The sequence below is a fragment of the Lissotriton vulgaris genome, chromosome 9, assembly GCF_964263255.1.
Source record: "Lissotriton vulgaris chromosome 9, aLisVul1.2, whole genome shotgun sequence".
In the NCBI taxonomy this organism is placed as follows: domain Eukaryota; kingdom Metazoa; phylum Chordata; class Amphibia; order Caudata; family Salamandridae; genus Lissotriton; species Lissotriton vulgaris.
In genome coordinates, this window is record NC_141697.1 from 1,060,674,517 (window position 1) to 1,060,687,896 (window position 13,380).

General features: G+C 45.0%; 1 protein-coding gene across 1 annotated transcript in view; it reads left to right on the forward strand.

Moving 5' to 3' along the window:
- Window positions 1–13,380, forward strand: part of DNAH1 (dynein axonemal heavy chain 1) — an 822,394-nt gene that overhangs the window by 684,625 nt on the left and 124,389 nt on the right. The gene's annotated exons all lie outside the window — the stretch shown is intronic.

Genomic DNA, 13,380 nt, shown 5'->3' on the forward strand with positions numbered 1-13,380 from the left:
TTGGTCTCCAAAAATTCCATTCTACTCTTCTGTTATTCACAGAACCATAAGAACCTTTATAATACAATACAGTACAATTTATAAAGCGTGCAGCTGCTCCTGAAAAAGTGTCATGGTGCTAGCGGCAAGTCAACTGTTCAGTAGAAACAAAAAAACAAGTAACAAAATGTCATAAAAAGAAAAGTTTTAAAATATTTTTTTAAAATACCTTCAGAAGGGCCTAAACGTAAACTGAGTGGGAGAGAATTCCAGAGTTTGGATGTGAGATAAACAACAATCTCTCCCCTCTTCAAACTTTACGGACCTGGGGAACTTGCAGAAGATTGGAATTATTTGATCTCAGAGTTCTGACCTGGCGATAAGGTTTAAATCTCTTCCTTACGTAGAAGGGTCCTTTCTGCACTTATGCTCTGTAGGCAAAAGTTAGCACCTTAAATTGAATGTGTTTGATTGCAGTCAACCAATGCAAATGTGGGAAATAAGGTATTGCGGATAATCAAAAAGGAATTTTCCAAATTTATCAAGAAGCTGTATTTTGAAAAACCTGAAGGCGCTTGATCAGATAAGCTGGAAGTCCCAAATACAACCTGCTTGCATAGTTAAGTCTAGAGGTTACCATAGTGTGAACAATAGTCTTATGAGTATGCTCTGGGACCAAGTGCAAGTGCAACGTTCTCTTTAAGCATTTGAGTATTGTAATACAGCAAGAGGAAATGGCCTGAATTTGAGGTTACATAGAAAGATTATTATCAAATTTGATACCTACATTTCTAACTATTGAGGTGAGCGTGGGAGGAGACCCAAGCTCAGCCGGCCACCAGTTGCAGGAATCTGGAGAGCATTTTGTCCTGAAAACAAATTCTCCATTTTGTCAGAATTTAATTGGAGACAATAACTTCATCCATTCCACCAATGATTTTAGACATTATTTTTATGAAATCAGTGCCTCCATATTATTCTCCTGAAAAGAAAGAAGTTGAGTGTCGTCAACATATGAGATCCCTCGAAAGCCCCACGATTCAATGAGGTTTGCCAATGGCTCCAGATATATATTAAAAAGAGTAGGACTCAGTGGAGAGCCTTATGGGACCCCCGTATTCGAGAGGTTTTGGATTCTATGGATAAGGCGCAGGAAAAGCTCCCTGCGTCCTGTCTTCAAGAAATTATTTAAGCCAAGTCAATGCGCAAACTTGGATTCCAATGTACCTGAGCCTATTTATCAAAATTGAATGAGAGACCATATCAAACGCGGAAGATAGGTCTAGTAGGACCACCATAACAGGGGAATTCTGTTTGAAATTGTCTTTAATAAACTCTGAGATTTCTAGGAAGGCGGATTCGGTACTAAAAATTGAACGGAGTCAGATTGAGAGCCATGCAAAAGATGGTTAATTCCAAGTAATGGGTGAGTTTTTTATAAGATAATTTCTCCAGCATTTTCACCATAGCCGACAAGAATGAGATTGGTCTGAAATTGCTTAGAATATTTGGATCAGATTTTGGACTCTTTAATAATGGAAGCAAAATAGCCTGTTCCCAACTCTTAGGAACCTTTTTGAACTCCAAAGAACTATTCATCATCTTATTTAAAATATTTTTAACAAATGTGGAGACTAACTTTAAGATGTTGGGGACATTGATCTAGAAGGGACCCAGATTTGCACTTGACAAGTACTTCAGCTGAGTCCTCAAGAGATATTGAATTAAATTCTGATAATATTGAACCAGAAGTTAAGTTTGAGGCATCAAGATTATCAAGCGGGCTTTAGCTTGAAAACTGAGCTTAAATTGTTTGAATTTTCTTTAAAAAGTAATCCGAAAGATCATCACATAGTATGGCTGAAAGAGTATGTTTATTCTCTAAGGCAATAGGAGAAAGAAAAGAACCAGTGATTTTAAAGAGTTACCGGGGCATATTATATGCAGAAGAAATTGGGAAGGAAATACATTCACTGTGAGCTTTGCAAAACTTTGAAGGACATTTATGGAAATCTCATGTCTCTTCATTTGAAAAATGTAAAGATAGTCTGCTGTTATGAAGAGTTGCATTAACCCTTAAATTATTAATGGTACACCACTATAACCAAACATAGGTTAAACTGGAGCTGCTAGCCTCTGAGAAAAAATAATAAAATCTCTTTAAATGCCCTTTGCTTAGCACTTTAGCTGTGCCACTATGACAGTAATGTCTTCCCTGGTCACATGAGGAAGAAGAAGAAACTGACCTAGAGGAGACAGGTGAGAAGATTGACTCCAATGACTATAGATAAACAACTTGTGGTAAATTGAGAATAATGAGTGAAGATTAGTAGACGTAAGTACAATCCTGAATCCATTCTTAAAAGAGGATAAATGCATTAAAGATATAAGATGATCCACGTTTTGACTCATGATCCCTTATGACCCAAACAACCAATACGCACCACAGCAATCACTAAACTTATTTAGAACACCAAACCCCAACTACCTCAATAACCTTAATGTCCCCGGGCTGGGAACGAGCTTCTATGGTCAATATGCAGTCCCAACATCCAACAGATTCCAGATATTCAACTCCCTAGATGAAAATGACTGACTCTGGGATACTCTCGCTGTTGAGTCATCTGTTGAGTCATCTGTAACTGAGGAACCTAGGTCGATGGCCGTTAATACAGTTGAGGGACTTCCAACAGACACCATTGTAGCAAATTCTAATGATTCAACCGTGATAGACGCTACCATATGTACCATATGTACCGGTGAAAATCATCTGGAGAACCCGATAACACCATCAGTCATAACAGTTACCGACCCACCCCAAGTAGCTTTAGAAGAGAATCTGAGGGCTATCACGTGGAATATAGCTGGGATAGCCTCTAAGGTAAACACCCCCATATGGGCTGACTTTATTAAACAGGGTTACGACATAATCTGCCTGCAAGAAACTTGGGACAGGGAAGAAGTACACGTCGAGGGTTATACTTCCTTTAGTGTGCAGGCTGTGGCATCCCAGGCTGGTAGAGCCAAGGGCGGACTTGTGACCCTGATATCCACCGCATTAACTGAGTTTTGTGTTAGTGATCATGTTGTCCTAGGAGAACACGCCTCCGTTCTGCGCATGGCCCATAGCAGATGTAGAGATTTAATAGTAGTGAATTTCTACAATAATATTGCGGGCCACAAACGGGGAATGTTCATTTCTGACATAGAGCGGGCCATTGATGCGATCTTATCACGTACATCCAAACCAGCTGCAATCCTATGGGTAGGAGACTTCAACATCAAAACATGTAACTATGCACTCAAGGGGGCATGTGGCCACAGGGAGGAGTACTCGGGAAGGGAAACAAGTGTTTATAATCATTTCCCGCACAATAACTATGGCAGTGCTTTAAATAATCTACTTGCTAAATATGACCTGGACCTCCTAGAATGCAATAAGAGCATAAACAATGTCAGGTGTCCGACATTTCATGGGAGAAACAGCCAATCATTCATTGATCACATTAGGATATCTTGCTCCGTAGCTTATATCAATGTCTGGGTGATCGAACAAATGGTTAGTGACCATAACAGTGTAACCGTTGAACTATTGGGTTGGGGAACCAAAAAGAACACCTATGGTCAACCAATCCAGGACATCGCAGCAGAAAGACCAAATGGGATGAGGGTGAAATGGATAAAAGTTGACCCCACTCAATTTGTTGCCAACGTGATCACAAATTGTTGCAGAGAGGTCGAGTACTGCTTATCCTCTAAACCATGCCCACGAACCTTGTTATCCAACTTCCTAACCATAACAAAAACGATCGAGAAATCCTTGACACACAAAGCTCGGAAATTAAGGAAGGTCAAGGCGGTGTGGTTTGATGACCATTGTGCTCAGTCACTAAAAAGGCTGAAAACTTCACTTGATGCTACACCAAGAGACGCTAGTAAGATCAGGGAAGAGCGCCACAACTACAAAACTGCACTCTCCACCAGGAAGAAGGAATTGCAGGATGAGGCATGGGCGAAATTAGATCTGGCCGCAGATACCAAAGATCATGAACTTTTTTGGGACACTGTTAATAGTCCGTTCTTGAAGAATGACAACATTCCTGAACTAACCTCGCATGTCAGCTGCCGGGCTTGGATAGCACACTTCACAGGGATTTTTAACTCTGATTTTACCTCTGGTTTTACTTCTGTTTCTAATTCCAATGTTTTAACTGATACATCAACCTGTTTTAAATGGGAGAAATTATTGTTTTCTGTGACATTAAGCGAGGTGATTGAGGCAATTGAGAAGAGTAAGGGGGGGGAAAGCCCCGGGACCGGATGGGGTCCCTGTGGACTTTTACAAATATGAGATTACCCTATGGGCCCCCATTTTGACCTGCTACTTTAATGCTGCAATTGAAGATAAGTTACCAACTTCATGGGGTCAATCTATTATAGTGCCACTCTTCAAAAAGGGCTCTAGGGCAGAAGCACGAAATTATCGCCCAATTTCACTTTTGGACTCGTCATTAAAGATTCTGAGTCGAGTACTCTTGGTGAGATTAGAGTCCTGGGCAGAAGACAATAATATTCTTTCACCTATTCAGTACGGGTTCCGAAGGGGTTTAGGTACTATGGAGCAGTGCGTGAACCTGGAACTTATTATCGGCAAGTACACAAAAGCCAAGGAAGGGAATTTGTTTATGTGCTTCGCCGATCTAAGTTCCGCATTTGATTTGGTGGAACACGCACTGCTCTGGCCAACACTACTTGCCATGGGCGCACCGCCCGAAATCATCCACCTCCTGGCTAGAATGTACAGTAATCTCTCAAGTAAGGTCAGATTCGGAACAGACGGTGAATGTACCCCCTTTTTTTTTTTAATTGGCAGAGGGATCCGACAAGGGTGCGTGCTTGCCCCTCTTTTATTCTCCCTCTTTATCAATCAGGTTGACCAATTTTTACAAGAATCTCATGCTGATGCCCCTATCATCAATGGAAAGCAAATACCCGTCCTTCTATACGCGGACGACGCGGTCCTGATTTCCAGGACCGCGAACGGGCTGCAAAAGTTAATTGAGAAGTTCCATATTTTTATTCAGGGCAGAAAGCTCAAAATTAACAAGGGCAAGACAATGACTATGACCTGTGGAAAGAAAATGAAGAAAAACAAGACATTCTTTTTAGATGGGGATAAACTCGAGGCTGTCCAATATTTCTGCTATTTAGGTATTACCTTTTCAGGAGATGGGAGATGGGTAAACGAGCAATCCTGTGTTGGTCTGAAGATGACTAGAAATGTAAATTGCATCTTCAGATTTGCCTCTAAACTGGGGGGACGTAGAATCCGAGAGATGATCTCCATCTATAATTCAAGGTGTATGTCCTCTGCCCTGTATGGAGCAGGGATATGGGGATATAATCCTCAGATTGCCCTGTCCATCCAGCAGGAGGAAAACAAGTACCTAAAACGACTATTATGCCTCCCTGTTTCTGCCTCAAACGAGATTACTCACAGAGAGTCAGGCATAAATTATGTTACAGATCTGATTGCATTGCGTCCCCTGTCCCTATGGCGGTCCATATGGGCCAAAGAAGAAACCAGGTTCACCCAGGAAGTAATCATGGATTGTATTAAACTTGATCATCACTCGAAAATCCCCTGGCTAAAACATATTCAATCCTGGTATAAGACCCTCTTTGGTCAGGACATTTTTAAATATATATTAACAGAATCAGTTTTAACAAAGCGTGACCTCAAATCCACTTACTTGGACCATGTAAAAGGGACCAGAATGAAGGAGTATGCAATGCAAAGTACGTTCAAATTATACATGGAGTACAACCTTAGTACAGGTCTCCCCTCCTATTTTACATTTGTCAGTATTAATTCCCATCGCTTTGTTCTAGCTCGCCTGAGGCTGGGAATAGTTCACCATCTAGTGGCTTTCCCTACAGTAAAAAAAACCCGGGTTATGTCTGTGTCCATGTGATGGGAAATCCAAACAGAGCATCTGCCACTTTTTACTTTTGTGTAATTTTTATACTGGTTTTAGAAAGTTTTATCTGAAGCAATTATTTTTAGAACATAACATGTGCAATACAAGAGCCGCAATGCAATTGTTGTTTAACTTGGCCTCCCCGGATGTGTGTTATCGCGTGGCCACTTATATCTTAAAATGTATCTGGCATAGGAAATCAATTATCATATGACTCCTTTCCCCCCGTTTACCCCTTGGCTGTTACATTTCATGTCACGAATGTGTCTTATTCTATCTAATGACTTATTGTTTGAGTTACATTGTTTACACGTGTATCTATTTATATGCACTTTATATTTATTCTGCATATTTGCACCTGCCGAAAGTACCTTATGGTAATGACTGTCTTCCGGTTCTTGCATTTTTGCACTGGCGTTTTGCACAAACCTTTATTGTAAACAAATTGTTGCTAAAATGTTTAAAGCGATCAAACAGACGTTGCACTTTATCTTTGATACTGCATATTTGCACATGTCAATAGCACTTTATGCATATAACAGGTCTTTCCGATTTTGCACTTTAGATTGGCGTTTTTTTTTGCACTAACTTTTTCTATAACAACTGCTGCCAAAACGTATATAATGACCAAATCTAACTTGTACTCAAATGAGACATACCTTATTGAACCAAAATAAGATTGGCATGGATATCGATGTAATTTTAATTGTTTCATTATCTAACTAACATAAATATGATTTGAAACTGTACTTATGTATGTTGCTATATGGTTGTACTTGTACAAACCGAATAAAGCATTTTGAAACTGAACTGACTCATGAGCTGGGATATTTAGTATTCATGAATGTAGTGAAGATACCCTTCTGTGTCAGTGCCCTACTTTCCACCTGCCAACCACAGATTAATAGAAGTGCCTGAGACCACCATTTTCAGGTAATTCCGTTTTATTTTCTCCAAATTTCACAAACGGCTGAGGCAGGGAATGACACAGATGAAACTTACTGAGATTTGATGTTGGGGCAGTAATGGAATAACCTAGCTTTCTTGTTCCTTCAACTGACAATCAAAGCCCTGTCCAATTCCACATGCCAGAGAAACAGTTTGCATCACATTACTGGCAAAGACAAATTTTCTGTTAGAAGGCATGAATCACATACTGACAAACGTGTTTCAGTCTGACGTTACTGGCTTGCAATTTTGGATGGGTGCTTTTAATTTTATCCTTCATATCATAAACTCTTAGATATTTCCATTGCCACATGCACATCCGTACATGCCTAAACTTGATAAACCCCAAGCATGTGGAAATATCTAGCGCTAGTTTTTCTCAATTCAGTTTCATCCTTACATTTGTGAACTCATAAAAAGTATGCATTTCATAATATGTGTTTTGATGTCCTTCTTGCTTAGGTGAGAGCTATGACATAAGTCTCTAGAAAGGGGTGCATGCAGAGACCCTGTCCACAGAGGGAATCCATGTTAACTTTAGTGTATAGGACCTCAGTGCAGTAAGCTTGCTTGTCTAAAAACAAGATATTAAAAGCAAACCCACAAAACAAGCACATTGTATTATCTAACACTAGCGAAAAACAAGTTAATTGATCCCGTCACAGAAATCTCAGGCCATGTTGACATGGACCCTACAGGAAAATATCTTGTTGAGAGTGGAATAACTTACAGGTATGGGCAACGAGAGAGTGAATGTTTAAGGGATAGAACAATCAGTGAAAGCTGCATCAAAAGCACTGACCCAAGAATGTTTAAATACAATGGTCTTGCTGCATATAGCATAATATGCCAATACTATAAGTCCAGATACCCGAGTCAGATTTCTGGGAAGTGCAGAAAACATGCCTTGATATGAGATTACAATGGATACTATGGCATCTGCAGATTACATGTATGGAATATCCCAAAAGGCTGTGACCAATAAACATTTTTACATGCTGTCATTGCATCATTTGGCATCAATGGTGTCTCATGTGGACTGAATGTGATGACATAGAACTCACCATCCAAACCATTTTATTCAATTTTTGGGGTATAGGTGTGAGAACTTCAAAATGCGCTTGGAGCCATGCACATGGGTTCCAGTGATCACCAACATTTTCTATACTTGTTTTCTTTGTTGCTTTCTTCTGCTTTTGGAGCAACAAGTGTGAGTTAAATTCAAGTTTCGGAATGTGATGTATAAAGCCAAAACACTTAACCACTGCATGAAGTACTTGGGTGTCATTCATGACAGTGTGAAGTGCACTGTGTGCCTCAGCATCATGTTGAATTTCCTTTTTTGAGACAGGAAATTAACGGCTCCTTAGACAGACTTGCCCTCAAAGGGCCAAAGGTCCACTGTGAGCTTGAAATATACTCATTCTGATAGAGACTAAAAGCCACAGGTTCGAGGCATGTGGGCTGCTAAATTCATATCTTTGCATTAGATCGCCACCTAGTGTTGGGTCCGGATGATCGCACATTGTTGTCCTGGAAGAGTCTTCGAAGTATCCTGAGATGGGTGGCTCCTCCCCTGGACTACAGTGCGCATGGGCATCGGCTCCATCCCCAGATTGTTTTTTTCCGCCATTGGGTTCGGATGCGGTCTCGACGTCTCTCCGTCGGAACCGAAATAACATCATTTTTCACGGCCAAAAGGCTTTGGGTTCTTCACGTCGGTATTGTTTGCGTACGGTCTCGAGTTTCTTCCGTCTCCCGGAGCCGGAATCACCGGAGTTTCTTACAACTCTTCGGACGTCGAGGCCTTCTCATCGCGACTCGACACTAAGTTCCCGACATGGAGCGGAGTCCGTTTAAACTCTGTCCGCTCTGTGGGTCCAAATACCCACATATAGACGTACACCCGGTGTGTAATAAATGCCTTTCGCCAGACCATGACGAAGGAAGTTGCCGGGCCTGTGCGAAGTTCAGGTCGAAGAAGACTCTCATGATTCGGCGTGCGGTGCGCCTTGGGGCCAAGCAAGCGGCCCCGGATCCAGATAACATCTTCGGCGACCAAGAAGAAGAGGACCAGAGCCATCATCTTCAAATCTCCCCGCCTGAGACGGAGGTCGAGGCCGATCCGGAATATGACGACGACGGAGTCGTGGGTCAGGGCCTTGAATACGTCGACGAGGTAGGGGACGACGCCATGGTTTATGGGGCCGAGGAAGATAGCTCAGAGGACGAGCTATGCCCCGAAGTTGAAGAACATCACACGGGGGTCGCGGGATCGCCTGTCGGCCTTACCCAAGACCCTGTAGCGCAAGCCACGGCCCCGCCTGTCGGCCCGGCCACGGACATACTTGCTGCGCCTAGGGTTTCGAAACCGAAACTGAAAGCAACGGTCTCGACTACACCTAAAATGGCCGACCCGAAACCGAAACCGAAAGTGAAGGACTCGAACGTCCCTAAGATGGCGGTCGCAACGGCGAAAACAAGTAAGACGACGGCCTCATCGACTCCGTCGACCTCCGGTCCGCAGAAGTCGAAGAAACACGGCGATTCCACAGGGTCGAAATCGGCGCCAGAGGAGAAATCCTCTAAGAAAAGTGGCACGCACAAGACAAGCGCGCCGGCGCCGGCGAAGCCTGCTAAAGCAACCGACACAGCACCGGCTCCAAAGGGGACATCGGCGCATCGCTCCAAGGACTCGGGGTCGGCGCCGTCCATCCCTCTAAAAGACCTCCGGAACGTCGCATCCGAGGGCAAGTCCACTCCGTCGGTGCCAAAGTCATCGGTCACCGACGCATCTCTCGTGGCGGCTTCGCTACAAAGAATTAAGGACAAGGTTCTTTCCTCGTCGACGCCAACGCCATCGACGCAGAAGGCGGCAGATGTCCCGGACAAGTCGGCAAGCAAGCTCCTCTTCCTTCTACCTCCAAAGGTGGTGCCAAAGGCTTTTTCCTCTAAATCGACGCCAAAGAAGTCGGATTCTTCTACGGCGGGGACATCTTCAGGTCAGGTGATCGACCCCGAGGAGGATTCGGAGTGTTTTATAGATGCGGACACGGGGAAGTTGACCCTTTACAAGAGAAAGATCACTTCGCAGCCGGTGGAATCCTACGTCATTCCTCTAAAGAAGAAGAAGTTTCCACAGGACGCCCCGGTCCTCATGGAACCTATTCTTCCTCCTCAGGGAAGGAGCCCAACACCGTCTCCAGACCACTCTGACAGTGGGGACTATGGTGACGATGAACAATACACGTTCCCAGTAAATGAACCTGATGCACAGCCAGATTCTTATTATGGCATTGGGGACCAAGGCAACCAAGATGTGGGGCAAGAGCCACAGTCCTTCAGTACACGTGCATCCCCTACGGAGGATTCTGCAGGTTTTCATGCACTAATTGAGAGGGCAGCTGCTAATCATGATGTGGACATGCATGCTGACCCAGTTGAGGAAGACTTTCTATTCGACACGTTTTCAGTTTCGGAAAGAAATGTAAAGACACTGCCTATGCTCAAAGGGGTCCTCAAGCACGCTGCGGACATCTTTAAAGAGCCTACCAGGGCGAGGGTGGTCAACCCACGTATTGAAAAAAAGTACAGACCAGCGCCTGCAGACCCTGCATACATTCGAGGACAGTTGCCGCTTGACTCCTTGGTGGTAGCAAACGCACGCAAGAGGGCCAACTCCCAAACAACGGGTGAAGCTCCTCCCCCGGATAAGGAGTCCAAAGTGCTAGAGGCAGGGGGCAAAAGAGTGGCTGCACAGGCTGCCAATTTCTGGCGTATTGCAAATACACAGGCACTACTGGCACGTTATGATCGTTCACATTACGACACACTAGAGCAGATTGTAGAACACCTGCCTCCGCAGTTTCAGGAGGGCACCAAACTGCTTATACAAGAGGGACAACTGATCTCCAACGCGGCCATAAAGTGCGCACTTGATGTCGCGGACACAGCCGCTAGGGCCGTTAACACCAGTGTCATGCTCAGAAGACAGGCTTGGCTCCGCATATCGGGCTTCAAACCTGACATTCAAACAACCATACTTAATCAACCAGTCAATCCGGATAGACTGTTTGGTCCAGATGTTGACACCACCCTGGAAAAGATTAAAAAGGACACTGAAACTGCTAAATCGATGGGGGCCCTACAATCTCAGCAGTTTCGGGGCAATAATTTTCGTCGCTCAGGTGCCCGTGGAGTCACCAGAGGACAGATGGGTCAACAGTCGCAGTTCCCTAGAGGTGGAGCACAGTCCTCGTACCCCAAACAGAACAAGAGGGGCTACAGGGGAAACAGCAACAAAGGACGTGGCAAAGGAGGCAACAATTCACGCTCCTCTGCCCCAAGCAACCAGTGACTCTCTGTCACTGCCCCCCGACCATTTAACACCTGTCGGGGGGAGAATACAGCAGTTCCTGCCCGTCTGGACCAACATCACCACAGACAGGTGGGTGCGACAGCTTATCCAGTACGGTTATTGTCTAGAGTTAAAGTCCACTCCACCCAACATTCCACCAAGGCAAAGACCTATGTCAGCAGAGCACTTGCACTTATTGCAGCAAGAAGTGTTGGTAATGCTGCAAAAAGGGGCAATCGAGCTCGTGCCAGTGGGGGAAGAAGGCACAGGGGTTTATTCCCTGTACTTCCTCATTCCAAAGAAGGATGGGTCTCTACGGCCAATTCTGGATCTCCGTCCCCTCAATCTGTACATACTGTCAGAGCATTTCCACATGCTTACACTGCAACAGATTCTTCCTATGTTAAACAAAGGAGACTTCTTAGCAACCTTAGATCTCAAGGATGCTTATTTCCACATTCCGTTACATCCGTCCCACAGGAAGTACCTCAGGTTCACTATCCAGGGCACGCATTATCAGTTCAAAGTCCTACCCTTCGGAGTCACAACTGCCCCAAGGGTCTTTACCAAGTGTCTGGCGACTGTAGCAGCGCACCTCAGGAGGCAGAACATCCATGTCTACCCCTACCTCGACGACTGGCTCGTTCAAGCCAGATCGGAACAGCAGTGCGCCGCGGACATGTCGACTACCATTCACCTCCTTCACGACCTGGGTTTCTCGTTGAATTACCCGAAGTCACACCTTCAGCCGGCACACGTCCGGCAGTTTCTGGGTGCGACAATCAATACCCTGACGGCCTCGGCACAACCAAACCAGGTCAGGATAGACGGCATACAGTCTTTAATCCAGAAGTTCAGACCGGGACACTCACTTCCAGCAAGAGTGTTCATGCAGTTGATAGGCATGATGGCCTCCTGCATCTTCATAGTCCCTCACGCACGGTTGCATATGCGCCCGCTCCAGGAGTGCTTAGCAAATCAGTGGACACAGGCTCAGGGACAATTAACAGACCTAGTGTTGGTTACCAGTCGGGCATACAACTCTCTGCATTGGTGGACTCCACACAACCTTTGCAAGGGCCGACTGTTCCAGGAGCCAGTGCCACAGGTTATCCTGACAACGGACGCATCTCTCCAGGGATGGGGAGCACACCTGCTAACTTACACAGTGCAGGGACTATGGACGACGCAGCAACAGAAGATGCACATCAACTATCTAGAACTGATGGCGATCTTCATGGCGCTCAAGTCCTTCATTGTACATCTGTGCAACAAGGTGGTGTTAGTCCGGACGGACAACATGACCGCGATGTACTACATCCAAAAACAGGGAGGCACCCACTCACCACAGCTGTCTCACCTGGCTCAGAGCATGTGGAAGTGGGCCATTCAGAGGAACATCTTCCTCATGGCAGAACACCTCCCGGGGAAGGACAATCAGATGGCGGATCTGCTCAGCAGATACAGTCATCAAATGCACGAGTGGGAGATACATCCATCAGTACTCCAGCCGTACTTCCGAAGGTGGGGGCGTCCAGACATAGACCTGTTCGCCACAAGGGAGAACGCAAAATGCCAAAGCTTCGCCGCCAGGTTCCCACACCCCCAATCGCAGGGCAATGCGATATGGATGAACTGGTCAGGCAAATTTGCTTACGCTTTTCCCCCGACACCCCTGATACCACTGGTGGCGAGGAAACTACGGCAACACTCCATGACACTCATCCTAGTTGCTCCAACGTGGGCGCGCCAGGCATGGTACACCACGTTCCTCGAGCTCTCAGTGGTCCCGCATCAAAGACTGCGCCTCACGCCCAGACTTCTGACGCAGAACCATGGAGAAATTCAGCATCCAGATCCGCAACAGCTCAACCTAGCGATCTGGCTCCTGAAGTCTTAGAGTTTGGATACCTGAACCTACCTCCTGAATGCATGAACATCATCAAGGAGGCAAGGAAGCCGTCAACCAGAGCATGCTATGCCGCAAAGTGGAAGCGTTTTGTCATTTACTGTGCAGACAATGACATAAACCCGCTAGATGCATCTATCCCTAACATCATTTGCTATCTGTTACACCTTTACAAGTGCAAACTAGCGTACACTTCTATTCGGATA